The sequence below is a fragment of the Adiantum capillus-veneris genome, chromosome 16 (assembly GCF_014529385.1).
Source record: "Adiantum capillus-veneris isolate H3 chromosome 16, ASM1452938v2, whole genome shotgun sequence".
NCBI classification, from domain to species: Eukaryota; Viridiplantae; Streptophyta; class Polypodiopsida; order Polypodiales; family Pteridaceae; genus Adiantum; species Adiantum capillus-veneris.
In genome coordinates, this window is record NC_140946.1 from 77245105 (window position 1) to 77267763 (window position 22659).

General features: G+C 41.7%; 1 pseudogene; it reads left to right on the top strand.

Moving 5' to 3' along the window:
* The first annotated feature begins 3252 nt into the window (after positions 1–3252).
* On the top strand, positions 3253–21804 carry LOC147439307 (uncharacterized; annotated as a pseudogene).
* The last annotated feature ends 855 nt before the right edge of the window (positions 21805–22659 follow it).

Below are 22659 nucleotides of genomic sequence, written 5' to 3' on the forward strand. Positions count from 1 at the left end.
AAAAATCTTTTTATTGTTTGAATCTCAGTCCTCGCACGCTCATCTTGTGACAAAGTAAGAGGTATCTTGTTTAATGCTACTTGTAAATCAGACTTCCATTTATTCTGCATACATCATTTCAATAAAATGTATGAGAACCAAAAAGATTATTAGAATCTTACCAAATTTTAACAATTTAAGTACATACCCCATAAACCATGGGACCAAGGATAGACTGAGTAAGAGGATACCAAACCCTCTTTCCTGATTGTGCTTCTTGAGCCCTTGCTTTCTCCATTGACACTCGTTTAGCCTCAGTAAAATTTTCAGTGATTTGAGACACATCTAAAGACAAATGGTACTTGTATGATACAAGTAGTCTTTGAGGTTGGTCTTAATGATTGCTTCTTCATTCATTCTACATAGACAATAAACCATAAAAAATTTACCTCAAGACATATCATTAAAACAAAGACAAAGAAAAATTTAATGTACAAATGAAAATAAGACTTACATGTTCAATCTTTGAAGAGCAGCAATTAATCTAAACTCCTCCTGCTAGGTAGGGACAATAAATTGTGCCAAAATCCTCACATATTTTTTCTTGTCATTACGTGAGACCTCACTTATGCTCTCCATCCAAGAGGCTACTCGATGATTCCCTTCCTAGACAAAGAACATATTTCCCTTCAACAGACCATTGATCATTGTTTTCAAGATCATCCTAAAACTCTTTGTTAACAATATGCATTAGGGAAAATTTGAGCTCACAAAGGGGCCTTATAAGGAGTTTGACTTCCTCTCTCATGTCCAAAATAGGTGTGTGATAATTTTTTTGCAAATCAACTCTAAACTTGGCTGAGATTTGACAATTAGAATCTACTTTTCAAGATCTTTCTATTGATATATAGCACGCCATGAAATTCCTCATATTTTGAAATATTCTATTTTTTATTCTCTTGTGATGTGGCGACTCCATCTAGAATCTAGAGAATCAAAAATAGAATCTTTCAAAATATGAAGAATCTTGTGGCGTGCTATATATCAATAGAAAGATCTTGAAGAGTAGATTCTAACTTCTAAATCTCCACCAAGTTTAGAGTTGATTTGCAAAAAGTTTACTGCACACCCATTTTGGACATGGGAGAGGAATTCAAACTACTTATAAGGCCCCTTTGTGAGTCCAGAGTTTCCCTAATGCCAATACTTGCCCCAAGTTTTTGTGATGTCCTCATTAAAATCTCTAGTTGAACCATATGAAAGATTTATGGATAAGATGAACATACCTTTCATCTTAAGGTACCCTTCTTCTTCAAAAACCTTCTTAAGTAGAGAAAGGTCCCTTCTAAGCTCTCGTACTCTCTCATTTATCAAACACCTACAAAGAGGAATCATAGGGGGTATACATCCCTTATTCAGGGTTAAACTGTCTGTAAAATCGTAGCCTTGAGGCCGGATAATAGCTTGTGGGACGGCCTCCTCAACCTCTTTGTCATCTGTCACCTTCTCACTGTCTTTGATACCCCCATCTACATCCTTATCATTGGTGGCCTCTTTATCTCCTTGATCATCCTGAATGTCTTCTACTTGTTGATTAGCCTGAGCATTTTCAGCTTTATCAAACTGATTTCTCACTACCCTCGCTGCTAGCAACAAATTTCCTCTTCTTGCGTATGACTTTGGCTGAACCTTTTGTCATCTTTCCAAAGCTAGAAGCCTTTCATAAAGAACAAATAAACGAATATCAAGAAACATATCACAAATATTATATGAATATCAACAAATAAACGAATATCAACAAATGTCAGCTCAATTTGATGAGGGTGGAGCCAAGGGTCTCTTATTAAATAGTTTGAGTGTCTACGATGGATGCAAACTAGTGTTTGATTCAAGCAATGTTCCAACGAGATATGTCAAAGATAACACCGGATTAAATGGACCAGTCATGATTGATTTAACATCGATGAAAGGTGAGGGAAATTGTATACATAATGATAACCTCTGATGGCATGTGTTATTTGAGCTTTTATTGTCTCTAACTTTTCCGTACATATTTCTTAAGCAGACTGCATACGACAACTCAAACTAGACATGAAAAGAGAGACAGAGATGCTGGATGATCCATATCAAAAAGCAGCTGAGATGGATGGAGAAAAACAACATGAAGAGACTGATGAAGATTTTGTTGATGACGAGAGTAATATTTATGTCGGGGAAGTTTCTGATAACGATGGTGATGACACTCCATTCAAACAGTTTGATGAGACTAGCAGAAGGAAATCATCAAATGATTTTGAGAGGCAGGATGATGGAGAGGTTTATGATCAGGCTTGAGGATATCTTCAGTGCTTCCAAATATCTAGGGAATTGATTTGAACAGAGAGAACTTGTCGTTCGATTTCTTTTCAAGGTACTACTGATAGTGCTGGTGAGGTTCTTACGCATCCTCTCAACTAAGTTCCAATACGCATCCTCACAGGGATTTCGCCGGAAAAACCCCTAGAATGGCACACTCCAATCCTACTCAGTCAACATCCCAAGAGCTCACAAGCTGGATGTGACATCATCGCAAAAGCTCCCAGCCACCTGATAGGAGTTTTGTCCTTGAAACCCCTCCAGTACCTGGTCACGCGCGTGTTTTTATATTATGGAAAATCAGGGGAAACCGCTACTTGCAGGCCATAATGCATACACCTCTGTACAGTGCAGCTCCTTTCCGTGATGCATACACCTGTGTACTATGCAGCTCCTTTGGTGCTCGTGCAGGCTAGTACGTGCTTCTAATGTACAGATTTGCTGAGAATAGAGGATTTTTTCCGCTGAAACCCCTCGAGGACCTGGTCAAATGTTTGCTAATAAACAACCTATGTTGATAGGAAGCTGAGAGAGAGGAGTACCTGATCACGTTTTTGCTAGTTGCACCGTTTCATTGTGTGCTTTACAGATCACAGAGGAGGACACAGAGCTGCATCTTCAAGCGGTCCACACAATCAAAGACCACAGCGTGTAGGATGAATCTATTTTTAATCTATTGAATAAATGTAGTGTGGAAACTATAAAAATGATAATACATGATAAATAATAAAAATGATAGTAATGCCTGATTCATATCTAAAGTAATATACTCCGCATTGAATACCGCCAATCATCACTTTAAAATAGAATATCTTGTACTTTATTGCTCACTCTCATACCATCATATATATGAGTCTTGTTTTATGTTTAACACTGTCTTTTGTCACTTTCACCTTTCGCCTTCCACTTTCTGCAAATATGAATACTGCAATTATACGAGATGAGAGTAGCACTAAACAGATAGAGCTTGCAACTCAAAATAGTGTTGTGGAGATCTCACGCCATAAGTTAAGTTCACGTTTTAGATTAGTAGAGCATACAATAAGTTTGCATCAAATATTTGGTGAGCAGAATGAAGGTCTTTCTTTTGAGGTGCCAAATATTCACAGAGGACAGAATACTGTGTTTCAATCGGATATTCAATTTGGAAGGACATTTGTTTTGCATGGTAGATAGCTATCAAGAGAAGCTCCTATTATATAAATTGAGCAAGAGTGCTCAATACAGCAGGCAGTGGAGGAGAAAGGTAAGCCAAAAGAAACAGAGAATGCTAGCTTGGAAACTACCACTGCACATAGCATAGTTGAGATGCTTAGGAATCTGCCACAAAAGAACTCTTTAAGAGCAAACTTTGATCTGGTTCATGAGATAAGAAAGATTGATGAGCTACCACAAAGATATGAAGGAAACATCATGTTTGAGCTTCCATATGCAGACCCTACCAACAAAACAACAGGAGAAAATGACAAATTTTATGGACATGTTTGGAAAAATGCAGTAACAAGCAATACTATTAGATTTGATGGGATTGTCAGATTCAAAAAATGTGGTGGACACTTGATGTGCCTAAAAAATATATGTTTAGGAGTGCAAAGATCAAAAGAAATGAACGAAATTTTTTGGACAGGGCGTTTGTCAAAAGTATGTCCCTCAAGATCCACGACAGGCAGCTGTGGAAGCCTAAAATGCTTTTATTGTAATCTTCCCCCAACTTGCATCTCTGAATGCCCTTGTAAGCATATTCTTTGCTTGCTCTCAGAGATCCCTGATAAGAGAATAATGAGAGGGATTCTTCACATGGGTTGTCACTTACACCTAGTTGCTGAGGGTGTTGCAAAATAAGCAATGGTGGATATTAAAGTCAAAGTGAAGGACATGATACTATCTAAAGATTTTGTGGGTAGGACAAGGTCTCTCCAACAAAAATTGGAAAAGGAAATAGTACTGCAATCAACACTTTTTAAAGACCACTCTGCTAAGGCAATGCTTTCAGACAAGGACTTATGCGAGATCCTTGCTAAACTTCCATCTACACTTGACAAAACAAGATTGTCACGGTGGAGGAAAGAAGCACAAGAGGAGGTCGGACAACCCACTACTGGCTATGATTCCATATTTAGCTTGAAGAAGTGCTTGCTTTTTGAGTTTTTTCAAAGCATGGCCTTTCCTGGTCAGCTAGAGTTCTATGTCTTTGATAGATGTCACATTTTTAAAATGTCAACCCAAGGATCTGGCAATGGTGTTGATTTGGTTAATAAAATGCGTATGGTGGTGAATTGGAAAGTTGTTGGGTTTTCTTTTATTTTGTTAAAAGAATGCAAGAATGGACAACTATGGCATGCCATGTATATAACCCTTATGTTCAAGAAATGCAAACCATAGCTATTGGAGATTGTAAAGTGGAAGATACTGAAGCTCAAACTCTTTTTTGGCTGCTACTGAATCAAGTGATGCAGAAGGAGGGTTACAAAAAGGCTAAATTCAAAGGATTTATGGCTGATGAGGCTCAGGCAAATTGGCGAGCTGTGAGGACAGTTTTTAATGGGGGCCCTAATAATGTTATGGTTGGACAGGAAAGATCATGCTTATTTCATTGGGAACTAGGTATGCAACAACATGCAAGAAAATGTATCCTTCCCCACACTCAAGAAGAGTTTAAACAAAGGTGTAGAGCATGGAGGATTGCACCTTCCGAAGAGGCTGCCAAAATAGAATTGGACAATCTACGTATGTGGTTGAGAAAAGGACATTTAGACAAGACTAAGATTTCAATTCTTGAGACATAGCTTGTTTGGTGGAATGCCAGAGTTTCACATTGGGGTGAATACATGGTCAAGGTGAGTCATTGCTAAATATTTAGAGTAGATCAAATAATTGCAAGTTTAAATGTTCTGAATTTATTTCAGGCTTTGGAGGGGAGTGGCATGCAACTAGTACCACAGGAAAACTTAGCGGAGTCCGTGCATGGGATCTGGTTAGCTTCCAATGATGGGGTTAAATATCTTTCTCTATACAATTCTTGTTATGGTGATCTTTGTACTATTCTACTGCAGCAGTCAAAATATAACTCTTTTGTTAAGGGTGGACACCATGGATGTGGCCCTGGAAGTGAGAAAATTAAAAAATGACGAGATTCATCTAGTGCAACCCTCCCAAGACCTACAGAAGTGGTGGACCTTACTAATCAGGCAGCAGTTGAGATTAATGCTACCAGTAGAAACTTTTTGGCAGATGGTGATTCAAGGACAGTGAGACAATGATAACAAGGCAGACACAATAATCCAATTAGAGATAGAGATTCCCATCAGCCTGAATTTGAGTATGTTACACAAACTACACGTCGCTCAACACGACCTACCCATAGCTAAATTGGAATACAAAGCACTATTGAGGTGGATGTTCACCACACACGATGGGCTATTCAAAGGACAAAGTGTGATTCCAAGGGTACTTACGACATAAAAACAAAAAGTGCAATGAGCTAATTGATAAGAAGGGTAGAGAAGGATTGTTAGGGGTGACTGCCCCTTGTTTTGAGCGTCTCATTGAAATCCCTTCAAGTCTAAGAAAACAATTTGTATGGTTTTGTGGAAACAACATTGATCATACATGGGAGCCATCAAAAATTGTGAAGGAGAGACCAGAAAGCCGTCCTACTATATGGCCAATTGCAAAAGGAACATCCTTAGATTATACAAAAATAGAAGCATTGCGGGCTGCAGAATTTGACTTGCAGAATATTGAAACTACATCACAACAAAATTCAAATTTGGTGCACAATGCAAATGATGCTGATGTGCGCACTAAGCATCATGATGGTAGGGTGGTGGTGGTTAGTAGGGTCATAACAAAAGAGATGGAGGCAAGGATCAATAGAGCTACAGAGTTAATTTGCACAATTCATGGCCAACGTGTACTGGTGATTCAAAATGAGTCTTACGAGATGGTGAGCAAGTTTTTCCGAGCAACAAAAAAAACGAGCAAGTCCCTCATTAAATTTATTTGTAAAAAATGATAAGGAAAAAGAGACATTGTGTGGTAACACTGTGTTAAGTAGTTGTAGAGTATGATAAAGACTTTAATCTATTCTACCCATGATAAATATGTACTAACATCCAAGAATACTTTTGTACCCGTGACAATAGGTAGATCATCAACCGCATGCTCTACAGTAATCTACTTGATCTTGTCCAAAGAGCTTATTGCTTCAAAAACAAACAATGTTAAAAAGACTTAAAACAATTGATCGACTACTTGTCCTCTTAGGGTTGAACAAAACTTACAACTTACAAGCTTGCACAGAAGAGGGTGAGAGGGTGGATAAACAACATCCGTGAGAAAGGATGGACGGATGTTTGTTGTGAACAAGGCTCGAGTAAACTGTACATCATGTAACTTGCACTCTCTAGCAAGGGATTTGGTTATATATCAGCTAGCTTTACATTTCCTACATGGCATGGAAAGTCGAGCCGGTTACCGGTGAATTGAAACCCGTTGAGAGTAGTTGACCAAAAGTTCAATGCGATTGCAGTGCATGCTTCTTGAACCCATGTCCTCTATGCAACATGCAATCACTATAATGCATGCACGGTTAAAGGAGTAGTGTAGCCTGCCTGTGATAACTCAAAAAATAACCCCACCCCCCCCCCCCCCCCCCCCAAAAAAAAAAAAACAAAAAGAGATGTGACCAGCTCTACCTATGTGCTCCACCTACACGTATGAGCCTCTAGCAAGAGCATGACACTTAACATGAGCCTCTAGCAAGAGCATGACCTCTGTCCATATCGATCCACCAATGACAATGCTCAAGCTCTCATTAGGAGAGATGATCCATGGTCGATGGATACATGCATCCCTCGCTGCTTTCGACATGATTTTATTTTTACGTGACTCTTTGAACCTTTTGCGACTATCTCGCTGCCATTCTCCAACATGCCTCAATTGTTTTTTCATAAAATGCGATTTGACTTTGACCAAGAAGCCAATTTTATAGAAAATAAAAACAAAATAGTGCCCCACAGCACTGTCTAACCTCACCACAGCACCGCTCGGATCCACAATCTCATGCTAGAAGCGGTCCGCACCGGCTCAGATTGATTTGGACTAGTTTCACAAAGGCCATATGTGGTGGTTATCTAGCTTCGTATAGCATGTTGGAGCCTATTTTTAAAATAAATAAAAAAACTGCTTTGAGTAGGGTGTTGACAAGCTAAGTAGGTGTGGAACCTGTGCATTAGAACTATGTCTCTCTCTCTTTGTCTCTCTTATATATCTTTGAGGTCTCTTAAAAGTGTTCATACAACATTAAAATTCATGTCTCCCTTCCTCTCTCTCTCTCTCTCTCTCTCTCTCTCAAGATCCTCGACCATAGCCTCTGTGCTAAAGTGACTATAATTTGACGGTTTTTTTAAAATTTGTAAGAGCTCATCACGCATCTACCACTTCTGTTACGTGAAGCCTCACACCTGTACCCACATCAAATTACTCCACCTCCATGTTAGACCACTTTTGGAATCAACGCACTTGCACACGTGCATCACACACACACAAAGAGACTGAGAGCGCATGCTCATTGGTGATCTCTGTGGAGTCAATGCATGCACAAACTAGCCAACTTCTCACTCTTAGTGTCTCTCTCTCTCTCTCTCTCTCTCTCTCTCTCTCTCTCTCTCTCTCTCTCTCTCTCTCTCTCTCTCTCTCTCTCTCTATCTATCTATCTATCTATCTATCTATCTTTTAAGGTCTGACCTTGGTATAGTTTCCTACAACATTAAAATTCTCTTCTTTTTCTTCTCTCTCTCCTTATCTCATACCATATTTTGTGGCTGATGTTGCAATTGCCATGCATGTAAACCACATCTAGATGTGCTTCACTCTGTCATTGGCTTCAAAGAGCCCCAGAACTACTAAGCACGCACATGCCCGAGAGAGAGAGAGAGAGAGAGAGAGAGAGAGAGAGAGTGTGGCAGCCGTTTGCTGCGCGAGAGATTTATCTGGCTGGCGGAGCCCATGAGGAGTAGGGGATGCAAGTCAAAACATTCCGCTCTTGCACTCCAGCCGCTTCACTCTCTAATGGCTTTCGAGAGCCCCAGAACTGTTGAGCCTGCACACGCGTGTGAGAGTTTTACCTGGCTGGATGCATGTTGGAACTGGCTGGATGCATGTTGGAACCAGTCCGCGCCGGCGCGGACTGGTTTCGACATGTTTCGCAAGGGTAGAGACAAAAAGAGCGGGGGGGCGGGCGGGCGGATATAAGCGGTGCCCAGCAGTTATACATCGACGTAGAAGGATGTCGGGTGGCTACTTTCCTAGCTCATCAACTGCAGAGACTGGTCTGTAGATTTCGCCATATCCATGTACACTGTACAGCTAGACGTGCTCCTGGTGACAAGTGGCGGATAGAAGACTCGCCTGCAGGAGAAAGGGGAAAGGCGCATAGAGGATGGCGATGAAAGATAGCAATCTTCTACAGCGAAGACACAATCCGAGGCACGGCGGCTATGCAACTGTTGTACACTAATTAGCCCTTGCACAGTCAATCGGCTTCTAAGGTTCCTGTCCTAATACATCATGTAAATGTTGCTCAACCGAATTAGAACTCTTTGTTTTCCATAAATACCAATATTGTAGAACTCTTACTGCTTGCTCTGTGTCCTATATTTGAGTAAGAAGGATAAATCGCTGATAAATCTGAAGTCTCATGAGTTACTGGAGAAGGCAGGTTGCCAATGAAGACGTTTTAGCGGAGCCAATGGATGATGGGGTCAACAGTGTTTTACAATCAGATGAAGGGGAACTAGTTCGATGTTATGAGGAAGGACGTTGTCAGGAGTTTTTTGGAGCAAGGGATTGCGCATATGTACATATACATGCATGGTGCATCAAATAAAGGATTTCCCATTTTCCTTAGCCAGGTGGTTACGTGGGGCCCACATGTGTACAGGTAGGACATCATGTACATAGTGCAGCGATTTTCACTATTATCAGTATTAGTGTGTTTTTTCTACAATAAGGAGGAGTTGGAAGCGCGTAAAACTTCTCGAGGAAGCTATCCGCGGGCCGACAACGTGAGGTCAGCAGGTGCGTCAGATGGCATCTAGTGGCGTCAGGAGGGCGAACGAGGTCAATATTTGCACGCGGATGAGGACGGACCCAACGTGGGTGTTTTCTTGTGAGAGTTATGCAGAAAGGCCATCATTAGGACCACTTTTTGGGGCCACTTCACGTGGTGGCGAGATGCATTATTGGAAGAAAGCTGAGTGCCAGGTGTGCGAATGGTGCAAAAAGGTAACAACTATGCACTGCGAGGTCAGTTTTTGGCTTGTTCGGGGTCCGTTTGAGGTCATCTAAAAGGCCAAGGGTGCCCAAGTAATAAAGCTAAGTGTGGGAACTAAAAAAACAGAGAGAAGACCAGAAAAAACGTGGAGAGAAGAGGAGGAACAGCCGCAGGTGTGTTTTTGGTGTTTTTGGAGCCTGTTTTGGCCCTAAACTGCTCATCCGAGGTCGGATTTGAGCACTTTGACATTGCAGACTGGGGTTTTGGGCCGTTCCAGACGGGATGGCGCTGTCCATTTTTCCAAATTCCTCACTCTTTTCCTGCTGTTTTTCTGTGTAAGTTTCTCCTATGAGCGAAGTTTCTGCCCTAGTTTGTGATTGTATCTGGCTTATTTTACCCATATTGTGTGAGCTATTTGCCCCATTGGTGTTGGCCCAAGCTCAATTGTATCTAAACATCAGAAATTCTCCTCTTTTGAGCTGAGTTTTTTGGGTGTGTGTGTGTGTGTGTGGAGTGGGCAAGTGGATAGTCTCTCTCCTCTCACTCCAGAGGTGTGTTCCCTGTCTCGGCCAGGTGTGTTGTGTAAGCCGAGTGGTGCCCCATAGTGTGTGTGTGTATATCTTCCTAAGAGTGTGTGTCGGGTCGTTATAGAGGCGCTGTGTGTGTTTTCATCCCGCTCACATTCTTTTGGCGCCCCCACGGAGGATCTTCTTCGAGTACCTTCTGCTTCGAGCTTCGAGCTTCGAGATTCGGGATTACAAGTTGCAGGTTGCAGACTACAGGTTACAGGTACAGGTACAGGTAGAGGTGATTCACACAGGTACAGGTAGCTGGAGTACAGTGATATACTAGCAGTGATGTCACTTGCAGTTGTTGTGGGTATGCATCACTTGGCGCCTGTTTGAGCGCATTGTCTGCTGGATTGTACGTTACTTGTGGAAACTGCCATTGTACGCATTTGTGGAGCCATACTTGGTTGTATTTGGCAGTCCCAACCATTTCTGAGACTTGGTCTGGAAGATAGTCATTTCTGAGACTTGACTATATGCGCTTTGCATTAGCCTTCGTGTGAGGGTCGATAGCGTGAGGTTTTTATTGAGCTGGGGGATTCTCAAATGTGGAGATCCTTTCGGTGATACAGGTAGCTGGAGCACCCTTTTTGTGACCTCACCATAGGCTATGTACTAGTGAGTCCTACTTGATGCTCGGGTTCTATTGTTGACAGTTTATGCATACACAGACAGTCTATATTTTGGGTTCCTATTGCTCTACTTCTGGGGAAACTCTGTCAAAATTTTTCCAAGTTATGATGGCTAGTCTTTTGGTCTTTTGAGCCATTTTATGCTGTTATGCTGCTGAAATTTTGGCAAAATCAGAGAATAAGACAGGTGTGCTTTCTTGGGAGCTTCATGGTTGGCTTTAATGGATGATCAAAATGGCCCTCAGTTCACTCCTTTTCATTTAACTCAAAGAATTCAGATTAATGTTCATGTGTCCAGGAAGATCTTTTTCCAGCAGCGCATAGTCTTTATGTTTGGGCCAAGAAGATTGAGAGAGATCCTGGAATGTCCTTTGCCTATTGTAATTCTGATGATCAACTATGAAAACTCATTTGATGTGCATGTGTTTGTCCTTATCTAAAGCTGAGCTCCATTGAAGTTTCTGGGGATTGGATAGTGAAAAGTTTTGGGTTCTTGCACGTGTGTTTGAAGGGGTTCTCTAGCCATGGCTTTCTCTTATCCGGAGTTTCATGGAAGAAGTGATGAAGATGTGGAAGAATTTTTGGAAAAGATGGAGGTTGCCTGCATTAGCAACCAGATTCATGACCCTGCGCAGATGTTACGCCTTCTCCAAATTTGTTTGAAGAGTGACGCACGATTTTGGTCTAAAGCATTTGAAGAGGAGTTGCATGTGGCTGATCCACCTGTAAGATTGAGTTGGGACAATCTAAGGCATGGATTGGAAGTGGAGTTTGTGAAGATAGAAGATCCTGACAAAGTGTGGCAAGAAGTACAAGGTTTGGTGCAGAAGGAAGGTGAGCCAGTAGATGCGTACATACATAAGTTTTCATTGGCATGGGAGCGAATGTGCAAGGCTTTAGCACCACAGGTACCCCCGCCTGACATGATGAAGAAGGACAAGTTCTTAGCTGGTCTTTGGGAGAATATACGTTGGAGAGTGGAGCTAAAGAAGCCTAGGACATATGAAGATGCACTAGAGGTAGCAAGGAACAAAGAGTGAAAGCTGAGGAAAATGAGCCAGTTAGGGGTGGAGTCTTTGCCCATGAGGTCTGAATTTCAGCCTATGGACTCTTTACAAGGTCGTATGTCAGGGGTTCATCATGAACCAGTAGTTCCTGTTACTACTCAGGTTATGGCAGCAGTGGTCACTACAGCAGTGCAAGATGATGGCCTAAGGCAAGACATGAGGCAAGTGGTTGATTTGATGAAGAATCTCAGCCTAAACATGCTAGGTCAAGTGGGAAATAATCGAAGTCGAGGGCGGTTTGCAAATCAGCCAGGAGGTGAAGAAAGACCTAGGAATGGTGCTGGACAAAGTAATAGTAGGTTTTGGAGGCAGACGCCCACATGTTATAATTGCGGAGAGTTGGGCCACATCAGCCCTCAATGTGATAAGCCACCAAGGATGGGGGGAGACATGTATCCATTGCCAAAACAAGTGCTAACTAGGTCAAATGATTATGGCATCGAAATTAAGGGAGACGAAGGAACCAGTGGACTGACCCAGGAGGAAAAGGGAAAGACAAAAGTCATAAGTGTAGTCACCTTGGAGAAGGCATCAAAGCTAGAGGATACATTAGTGATGCCTATTGGGAAGAGGACCCCAGAGGATAAGGAAGGAAGAAGTGCCCCAGGTCCTAGTAAGAAGAAAGGAAAGAGCCATGAAGGCGAGGATGTCAAGGCCAAGAGGAAAAGGAGATCTCGTCGAAAGTTTCATGTTTCAGATTTTCCACTAGGGGATGGGCAATTAAGATATGACTTGAAGGAGGATCTGACGAGCAGGAAGGCAGATGTTACTTTTGGGCAGCTTATAGAGATGGTGCCTAAGCTAAAGCGACAGTGGAAGAGGATGGTTAACCCAATGGAGAAAGAGCCAGAGAGAGGTTCAGTGAAGGTGTTGGCAATGGACGAGCTACCAGACATTTGTCCAATAGTAGATGTGTGGCATAAAAGGAAAAATTTGGGACAAGGTTATGTGGATGGCGGAGCCCAAATATGCGTCATAACACACTCATGCGTTGAGAAGATGGGTCTCACAGTGGCTGGGGTGTCAGGTTTTCGGATCAGATTGGCAAACCATCAAAAAGTAAAATGCTTGGGTGTTGTAAAGAGCTTAGAAGTGGAGGCATATGATGCAAAGGCAGTGGTTGATTTTCATGTGATGCCAGCAGGGTTGGGAGCATATCCTATTATACTGGGCAGACCATGGTTACGTGCAGTGGGAGCCGTTCAATATTGGCGACATGGTACGATTAGCCTCTATGGAAAGACAGGTAACAAGAAGCTTTATAATATGGACACAAGGAAACGATTAGAGGAGCTTTATGAAGATGAGGATGAGTCTAGTGATGAAGACTCTTCCACGGTGACAGATGAGGACAGTGATAGCACTACCAGTAGTGATGAGGATGCTGATGTTGCATTTCTTTTGATGGACAAAGAAATCCAGGAGATTGGTTTAGTTGCATTTACGAATGAGGTTGAAGATGAAAGTGAAGGGCCTTATGAAGTGATTGAAGGGCTGATGCAAACCAAGGTTGAGTTGTCAAAGAAGCAGGAATTAATGACGCAAATGATTAGTGGAGACCTCTCAGCTATGGAGAAGGATATATTTTTGCATATGCTGGCTAGTTTTCCTGATTTGTTCATTACTTCATATGAAGAGATCAGAGGGTTCAAGGGTGGAGAGATGCATATAGAGCTGAAAGAAGGTGCTAAGCCAGTGCGGCAAAGGCTAAGAAGGATGGGTCAAGAGCAAATGGAAGCCTTGCGGGTAGAGGTGGACAAGTTATTGAAGGCAGGGTTCATAGTCCCTGTGGAGACCACAGAATGGGTGAGTCCAGTTGTAGTCAGTCCAAAGAAGGATGGGAAGTGGAGAATTTGTGTAGATTTTAAACCCTTAAACGCAGCCACTAAGAAGAACCCATATCCTCTTCCATTCATCGATCAGATCTTGGATTCAGTGGCAGGTTATGAGAGGTACAGTGTGTGTGATGGTTTTTTAGGCTATTTTCAATTGAAGATTGCTCTTAAAGACCGCACAAAGACAACTTTTATTACGCCATGGGGCTGCTATTGCTACACAGTATTGCCATTTGGGTTGTCAAATGGACCTTCCTTCTATCAAGAGAGAGCAAATTGGGTGTTGGAACCATTCATTGGTAGTTGTGTTAAAGCTTTTATGGATGACTTCTGTGTCTATAGCAGTAGGGCTGATCACCATGAGAAGCTGCAGATGGTATTGGCTCGATATGATGAATGTGGAGGACAACTAAATCCAAAGAAATGTCATCTAGCACAGCCAAGGGTGAAGTTATTGGGCCACATGGTGTCAGAAAATGGCATTGAGGCTGATCCAGACAAGGTTAAGTCTATTATTCTTCTTCCATCACCTACGAGTACGAAGCAATTGGCAACCTTTATACACAAAGTGAAGTACATGGCACGGTTTATTCCATTGTCTTCGCAGCTTCTTTATCCATTACAGCAAGTGGCAAAGCATGATCCATTGCAATGGGATGACAAGTGTGAAGAAGTGTTTCAAGAGGTGAAAGAGGTGTTAGGGGGGTTGTCAGCCATGCAGGCTCCTGATTGGGAGAAAGTTTTTTATGTAAATCCATCAGTAGGGGATGATTCCATTGGAGCCATGCTATTGCAAAAGGGGAAGGGAAGCCATTATATGAGGCCAGTGTATTGTGCAAGCCGCGTGAAGTTGGTAGCGGAGAGAAAGTTATCGGAAGTAGAGCTAGTGATGGCCAGTGTAATATTTGCTTGTTGACGATTTCGTCATTACTTGCTACCACGGCCTTTTGTTTTCTTGACGAGTTATGCCTTTTTGCCACAGTTAATTAATGGTACTAACATGTCAAATGTGGTGAAGAAATGGGTAATTGAGCTGCAAGAGTTTGAGTTCTCTTTTCTAGTGGAAGATAGTACAAGGGCTACCCTAGCTGATTCGTTGACCTACAAGGAGAATCCCCTTATTGTTAAGGAAGATGTGGTGAGAAAGGTAGTTGAAGAAGTGCCACAGATCAGCAATGCATATGTGTTGTTCTTTGATGGTTCATACAGAAAGAGCCACGATGCAGCTTCAAGGGGTATAGCACTTTATGATCCAGAGGGGAAGCTAGTATGCAAGAGAGGGTTCAAATTGGATGCGCATAGTAACAATGAGGCTGAATATGCTACATTGGAAGCCGGATTACACATTTGTCTAAAGCATGGGGTTCAAAGGTTGAGCATAAAAGGTGATGCCTTGTTAGTGGTGAAGCAAGTGCTGGGTGTGTGGAAGAGCAAGAACACCTCATTGAAGGAAATGTGCTTCAGAATTAAAGGCCTGTTAAAAAAAGTTTGAAGCATGGAGCATCAAACACATTGAACGTGCTCTAAATGGAGAGGCACATGAAGCAGCTCAAGGCATGATTGGGGAGCTATTCGTGTTGAGGACCAATTTACCTCTTTATCATGGCCGGGAAAGTTTGTCTCAAGAAGAGGAGTTTTTGCTAACAGGAATCATTCCAAAGGAGATTCAGAAGTCTAAGAAGTATGGCTTTGTGCGTAGAGCATACAGGTACAAATTGATTGGTGATGTCTTATACATGAAAGGGGCTGATCTCGTGTTGAGACGTGTACCTTGGCGGGAGGAGATTTACAGAGTGTTGGAAGAGAATCATGAAGGCGCATGTGGTGGCCATTTTGCTCTAAAGATCACCTTGCATAAGATTTTGCAAGAGGGGTATGTATGGCCTAGTTTGCACAAGGATGTTCACCATTGGTGTAGGTCTTGCAATAGGTGTCAAGCATTTGGGAAGAGAGTGTTGAAGCCAGAGCTACGAAAAACCATCATGGCGTTTGATGTGTTTGAAAAGTGGGGGATTGATGCAATAGGCCCGTTACCTATCACAAGCAGGGGCAAAAGCTATATTTTGAAGGCAGTGGACTATCTTTCTAGATGGGCAGAGGCTATAGCAGTAAAACAGATCACTGCAAAGGATGTGGCAAAATTTGTGTATGATGAAATATGTTGCAAGTTTGGGGTGCCATTAGAGCTACTTTCAGATAAGGGGCCAGGATTTAGAGCTAAACTGCTAGACTTCTTATGCACAAAGATGAAGATTAAGCACCAGCATACCACTCCTTATTACCCACAGTGTAATGGCTTGAATGAAAGATTCAATGGTGAGTTGGTACAAATTCTTTCGAAAGTGACGGAGCACCAAGGAAAGAATTGGGATTTGGAATTGCCTAGTGCATTATGGGCTTACCGTACTTCGGTGAAGACAGGTACAGGATTTACTCCATTTCATTTGGTGTATGGAAAGGAAGCACTATTGCCTGTGGAGGTAGAGTTTCCTGCGGTCAAGATGTTAGAGAAGTTGCTTGGGCCGCCTAGTGATGCATTCAAAGAGAGGCTCTTGCAATTACAAGAGGTCCAGTTGGATAGGATGAGTGCATTGGAGCATTATGGGCAGATGGAGGATAAGGCTTTGGCAAAGATAAATGAAAAGGTCAAAAGTAAGGGTATCAAGAAACATGACTTGTTTTTGCGCTACAACAGTAAACTGGACAACACCTTCCAAAAGAAGTTTCAAATTAAGTGGGAAGGCCCTTTCAAGGTAGTGGAGTGTTTCCCGAATGGTACATATCAGTTGGCTAACCTGGATGGGATTTTACATACGTCAAGGGTAAATGGATTGCGTCTTAAGTTGTATCATGCCAGGTTGATGATGGTCGAGCAGGATGAGCTGTATGTGGATCAAGGAGTGTTGGAGAGGGATGAGGAGACCTGTGATGCGGCGAGTCTCATATCTCTCTTTGCTGCTGCTGATCATGAATGATCTAGCAGGCTAGGGGATGGGCAAATTATGTCAGGAGTTTTTTGGAGCAAGGGATTGCGCATATGAACATATACATGCATGGTGCATCAAATAAAGGATTTCCCATTTTCCTTAGCCAGGTGGTTACGTGGGGCCCACATGTGTACAGGTAGGACAGCATGTACATAGTGCAGCAATTTTCACTATTATCAGTATTAGTGTGTTTTTTCTACAATAAGGAGGAGTTGGAAGCGCGTAAAACTTCTCGAGGAAGCTATCCGCGGGCCGACAACGTGAGGTCAGCAGGTGCGTCAGATGGCATCTAGTGGCGTCAGGAGGGCGAACGAGGTCAATATTTGCACGCGGATGAGGACGGACCCAACGTGGGTGTTTTCTTGTGAGAGTTATGCAGAAAGGCCATCATTAGGACCACTTTTTGGGGCCACTTCACGTGGTGGCGAGATGCATTATTGGAAGAAAGCTGAGTGCCAGGTGTGCAAATGGTGCAAAAAGGTGACAACTATGCACTGCGAGGTCAGTTTTTGGCCTGTTCGGGGTCCGTTTGAGGTCATCTAAAAGGCCAAGGGTGCCCAAGTAATAAAGCTAAGTGTGGGAACTAAAAAAACAGAGAGAAGACCAGAAAAAACGTGGAGAGAAGAGGAGGAACAGCCGCAGGTGTGTTTTTGGTGTTTTTGGAGCCTGTTTTGGCCCTAAACTGCTCATCCGAGGTCGGATTTGAGCACTTTGACATTGTAGACTGGGGTTTTGGGCCGTTCCAGACGGGATGGCGCTGTCCATTTTGCCAAATTCCTCACTCTTTTCCTGCTGTTTTTCTGTGTAAGTTTCTCCTATGAGCGAAGTTTCTGCTCTAGTTTGTGATTGTATCTGGCTTATTTTACCCATATTGTGTGAGCTATTTGTCCCATTGGTGTTGGCCCAAGCTCAATTGTATCTAAACATCAGAAATTCTCCTCTTTTGAGCTGAGTTTTTTGGGTGTGTGTGTGTGTGTGTGTGTGTGTGTGTGTGGAGTGGGCAAGTGGATAGTCTCTCTCCTCTCACTCCAGAGGTGTGTTCCCTGTCTCGGCCAGGTGTGTTGTGTAAGCCGAGTGGTGCCCCATAGTGTGTGTGTGTATATCTTCCCAAGAGTGTGTGTCGGGTCGTTATAGAGGCGCTGTGTGTGTTTTCATCCCGCTCACAACGTGACGAGTCTATGGTTGGCGCAACAGCCACTATGCTTGAATATGATGATGTACATGTAGTATCAATTCTCTTTGCTACCTGCAATTGCTTTTTGACTTTCCCTTCACGCCTCATCTAGTGCTAGAAACAACGAGACGCATCTATCCGTGCTTGAAACCGGCTACTACCACGCTAAGTGGACAGCCTGTGAACAACACGTGCTTGACCACCCTAGGCAACATCCCCTTCGAGCACACACCGAATTGCCTGACTGCCTTGCGAGCATGCAGTACTTCATGCCCTCCCCCGTGATCAGCTCGCCCTCCTCCCTGCGTGCCATGTTTGTGAGCTCTCTCCGCACTCGATTCACCGTATGCAAAGCTTTTCCACGCTCTCACCGGAGATGAAGCCCATCTGTTGCGCCGCACTGATGCATGTTGGAACCATTCCGCGCCGGCGCGGAATGGTTTCGACATGTTTCACAAGGGTAGAAACAAAAGGAGGTGGGGTTGGAGGCCAAACAATATAATTTTCTAAAATTTCCTCTTGGCAAATTCAAGGATCTTTATAGGTTTGGAAAAATGATTTTTCCCGAACAGTACTGCCTACTTGACACACAACTATAAAAAAAAACCTCAATTTTGGGGCTCACATTTTGGATAATGATTGGTATTGGCGTTTGAGTGTCCATTGCTCATCCTTTTCTTTTTGTCAATAGGGCTCATCTCGAGAAGCATATCTAGGAAATTAGATGATTCCCATTGTGTCCTAGGAGATCACTCTAGATAAAGTGAGGAATACCAACCTTCCTCAAGGCGGCCTCGACAATCCCTTCAATGGTGCACCGGTTTATGCTAACAATTTTGACATAGAGAGAGCAGCTTGTTCATGCTAGTCAGAATATTGAAAAGGATGTGGAAGACTCGATACTAGAGTAAACCATACAGCTTCATAGTCTCCTTTCTTTGTTACCTTGGAATTACCTTATAAGTAGAAACGACAACAATACTGTTGGGATGACTTATCTATGCGATCCATAGAAAAATCCAGCAAGAAATTATGAGAGATCGTACATGCCATGCTTGTTCAATATTCAGTATGTTGGTCTTCCCCAATGTCTCACTTTCACAAAGAAGAAAAAAACACATACACATTCAACTCTCTCTCTCTCGCTCTCTCTCGCTCTCTCTCTCTCTCTCTCTCTCTGCTCAACAGGTACTTTGGTGTTGCAATTTGCAAGCCCAAAAAGAGTTAAAGGAAGCTGTGTCCTCAACAAGGCTCCCTTGACATGGAATGTTGTCCCCAACCCGCAAGAAAATGCACTTGGCCTACATCTTATAGCAAAAAAGAACCTACCCATTAGCTTCAAAAGAAGGTCCATCATGTCAACCCCTAAAACCGTTGCACTTCTGACATTTGTAAGGTCCTAACATGCAATGCTTTTTGTTGCCCATTCAATGCAAGGAAAGAGTTTCAAGAGCAGCACCATCCGTAATTAACCACTTTTTAGATCTCTTGTGACTTGGGATTTTGTGAGGGCCTCAACATGTAAGGAGATTTAATTTTTTGAAGCCTCAGCTACTTTGTGGTAATTTCAGATGTACGACCATTTTGCATTGAGATGCTGGGAGGTCGAATCCATCATGACATAATTATTTTCCTCAAAGGTGTTACTCATATTTGCTCTAAAATTGGCTTTGCTCAGTTTTCTTTGCTCGTTGATTGGAAACCCCCATTCAAAATGAGCATGTGGAATTTACTTTGACCAACCAGTGCACGCGAGCAAAATGAGGAAAGATATTTGGTGGTAGTGTCCACTTGATTACGTTGTAAATTTTTGGAAATTTTGGAAAATGTTGTCTGTGTATAGCTGCTCAATCAAACTACCATATGCGATTGTATCAAACTACCATGTGAGATTATTGTATTTGTATACATTACGTGATTGCTCATATACACATTTCTATAAGTTCTGGGCCACTTTTGAGAAAATATTTTTAGCTTCTATATGCAGTCTTAAAAACCTTGCGAATGGACTATAATGTCTCAAGTTGTTGTTTCATACAGATTTACTATATACAGTTTCAAAAACTTGCAATTGTCTGTTTACTTTTACAAGTTATTTTTTCTAGCAATTGAATTATTTGCAAATGCACTGTTTTTGGTATACAGCCTTCAAAGTTTTTAGCCTAAAATGAGCATGTATCCTTGGCTACTATTACATACATTCCACAATTAGGCATTCAAAAAGGTAGAGAGCTAACTAAAGGTAGATCTTAACAAAGTGTGATTTCTTGTTTTTCTAGTGATACATTTACAATGCATAAAGATTCAATTTGCATATGGTCTTGTGATTCTTGAAAATGTTTTTCAAATAAAATCACCAGTACTACATGCAATTTCTATGAGTTGAATCAAAATGAAATTGCAAAACAAAATTATTCTCGCTAATTTGTTTTTTGAATAGAATAATCTATATCAAAGGTATTGATACTATGATGCTCATACATATTATAAAGGGAGTTCGCAACATGTAGCATTGATCTACCTTTGCTTAAAAAGATTCTTTGTGATAAGATGCAAAGCTATGTTTGATTTTTATCGAGTGTTTCTTAGTGAAATACATCAAGCATAATGTTTGTGTTTTTGGGGTTTCTTTAATTATGTTACTTTTTTTCCATCGTTCATTTTTCTCGTGGGATTATGCTCGCAAAATTGTCATCCCCCAAAAATTAATGGTCATTCTAGGATCTCTATCCAACACTATAGATGTTGGCAAACTTGAGGCTTTGATGATCCGTACATAGGATGAATGGAGTCCCCAAAAGATAGTGCTTCCATGAATCTACGGCATGTACAATAGCTAGTAGCTCCTTTTCATATATGACCAATACTCGCTCATTCGATTTAAGTATTCTACTCTCGTATGCTATGGCATGCCCTTCTTGAATCAAAACTGATCCAGATCAATGCTATCTTGTATACACCATGCATATACTTAGCTCAAATTATTAACACTCAAATACAATAATTTTTCTTGTAGGTGGGCTTGTTCAAGGTTTTTAATGGAATTCCTACATGGAATGAGCTAACAGATGACCATATCAAGTTTTCATTGGTGGTTGCATCTACAGTGATGGATGACATGGGTTGGGTGCTTGTTCTTTGTGCTAGCACCGCTCTTAGTCTTGTGGAGCGCTTGGCCACACGCACAGGCCTAGAGCTGAGTTTAGGTGGATCATGGAAAGCTCTGAGCCATTTCTATCATGAACAAAGAATGGGCATACACAAAAGGTAATAAACCATCCTTCAAAAAACATGAACAATTCTTTAAAAGAAATTTGATACATGCAAAATTGACTTTTTTATGGGTTGTTTCAATGGCTATGATAGATGAATGTATTCTATGCTTTGGCATTTCCCAAGGTTGGAAGTAATCCTTCATTTGATCATGAGAGTGCTCAAAAGGTTTGTGTGTCATTGTTTATTATTCAATGTGATTGTTTTTGCATTAAAATTCTTAAATGTTCATGCATAGTTGCCTCATTTTCTTGTATGGTAGGTGGGGAGAGTCTTGCAAAAGGTCTCTCAATGGAGATTATGAGTCACTACTTTCCATCGTCTGCTCGCACAACACGTAATGGCAAGAGTGGTGGGTGGAGAGGCATGTTAGAGAGGAGTGTTGCCTATATGCTATTGTTTGTAGAGGCCTTGTGCCCTAAAATAGGTACATGTTTGGAGCTTCGTGGTGGTATAGGGCATTTATTAAAGATGGCTATGCACACTTCTCGTGGTTGCTTGGTAGTGGAGAGTGATCTAGAAATATGTGAGGGATACTTGTCTCCTTTTGTACATGAGTACTATGGTGCTCCGCAGGTTTCCGAGCTTGGAGATAGTGATGATAGAATTGATGATGTGGGGAATGATTTGGTTGTTAATGATGTGCCTTCAGACTAGTGAGTTTGCTTTATTCATTATTTTATAGCACCTAATTTTTAATTTTTATGACATTATTATCTCATTGTCATGGATAATGAGCTACCTTGCTATGCAGAGGCAATGGCAAGGCACATGGTGACCATCTGTTCATATGACCAATCACTCATGCACGAGAGGCGAAGGCGAAGCTGTATCTTCATTGATGACCATGCAGATTTGGAGTAATATTCTTTAGAGTGGATCTTATTTTTCATGATCACGTAGCTTCTTTTTGGGTGTGCAAAAACTTGATTCTAGCCATGCAACTACTATTGTCTTTTAGTTTTATTGACTTTAAACTTTGAGAAATATGTATTTGGGCAAAACATTGCCTAGACTTTTAGACTACATTAAGCTTGTGTTGTCTATGCAAACACTTGATTATGGGCTTGCAATATGCTATTTCCATTTGGTGTAGAGCGATGTTTTCTTTGAAGCCTCATAAAGATGTTTTATATATGGGCATAACAATGTTGAGACTAGTGGACAATATCGTTATTGTCAATCTTCTTGTCATTCATTGATGATTGCTCAAAAGTAAGATGACACTAGCTAATTGTTTATTGCAAAATGTACTTTTTTCTTGTCACGCATTATTGAGTGCTTGAAATTGGGATGAGATTAGGGTCTACTTTAAATAAATTAGAAGTATTGTTTGTGTGCGCACGGGTGCGTATTTCCCCTCAAAAATGCCTCCTTCCATTCTCAGCCTCTTTTTATAATATCACGCTTGACAGTTGTGTAAAGTTCATTTGTAATGTGTGGGTATCACAAGTTTTGGAGCTATTTATTATGGCATGGGATTTGTGAACCCATGGCCTTGTAACACTAGAT